Consider the following 1183-nt stretch of genomic DNA (forward strand, 5'->3'; position numbering starts at 1 on the left):
TTTACTACCTTAATGAAATATCCTCAAAATAAACATTTACATTATACAAATTTAGCCTTTATTTAATAAAAAAAATTACAACCCCTTACTTCTAAAGATTTGACTTCTTGGCTCTCATAAAACCTTAACAATTGTGGGTTATTTTTCTTTTCCTTGAATATAAAATGTTTTGAGGCTGCATCTGGCTCCTGCTCTCACAGCCACTGCAGTAAACTGAAGTCCATAGAGAAGGCGCTGAGGCAAGTGAGATACCAGACAGGCACTCGATTACTCTGCCTCTCTGAGGAAAATAATTAAACATGGGCAAAGGAAATCCTAAGAAGCCAAAAGGCAAAATGTCATCATACACATTCTTTGCGCAAACTTTCCAGGAAGAGCACCCAAATGTTTCAGTCAACTTCTCCGAGTTTTCGAAGGAGTGCTCGGAGAGCTGAAAGACCATGTCTGATCAAGAGAAAGGAAACTTTGAAGACATGGCAAAGGCAGACAAGGCCCATTATGAAAGAGGATATGAAAACATATCCCACCTAAAGGGGAAACAAAAAACAGAGGTCCTAAGATCCTAATGCACCCAATGTACTCCTTTGGCCTTTTTCTTGTTTTCTTCTGCATATCGCCCCCAAATCAAAGGAGGACGTTCTGGCTTCTCCATTGGTGATGTTGCAAAGAAAATGGGAGAGATGTGGAATAACTCTGCCACAGATGACAAGCAGCCTCACAAAGAAGGCTGCTGAGCTGAAGGAAAAATACGAAAAGGGTATTGCTGCATTTGGAGCTGAAGGAAAGCCTGATGCAGCAAAAAAAAAGAGTTGTCAAGGTTGAAAAAAAAAAAAGGAAAAGAAAGAAGAGGAGAAAAAGTAGGAAGATGAAGATGATGAATAAGTTGGTTCTAGCTCAGTTCTTTTTTCTTGTCCATAAGGCATTTAACCCCCTGCAACCAACACGTTCCTATTAAAGAAAAAAATTGAAATGTAAGCCTGTGTAAGATTTATTTTTAAACTATAAGGTATCTTTTTTTTGTATAGTTAGCACACTACCAAATGTGACTTTAGATAGCCCTGTCCTGGTGATATTTTCAGTAGCCACTAACCCTGCCTGGAACAGTGTGGGGGGTGGAAACTGGCATGGAAATTTACACAGGTTCATGTTGGTGCATAGCACGAATTAGTTGTATATTGGGATA

General features: G+C 39.1%; 1 pseudogene; it reads left to right on the plus strand.

Moving 5' to 3' along the window:
- Positions 1 to 299: 299 nt before the first annotated feature.
- On the plus strand, positions 300 to 877 carry LOC125175472 (high mobility group protein B1-like; annotated as a pseudogene).
- Positions 878 to 1183: the final 306 nt, after the last annotated feature.

This window comes from Prionailurus viverrinus, chromosome C2, assembly GCF_022837055.1.
Source record: "Prionailurus viverrinus isolate Anna chromosome C2, UM_Priviv_1.0, whole genome shotgun sequence".
In the NCBI taxonomy this organism is placed as follows: domain Eukaryota; kingdom Metazoa; phylum Chordata; class Mammalia; order Carnivora; family Felidae; genus Prionailurus; species Prionailurus viverrinus.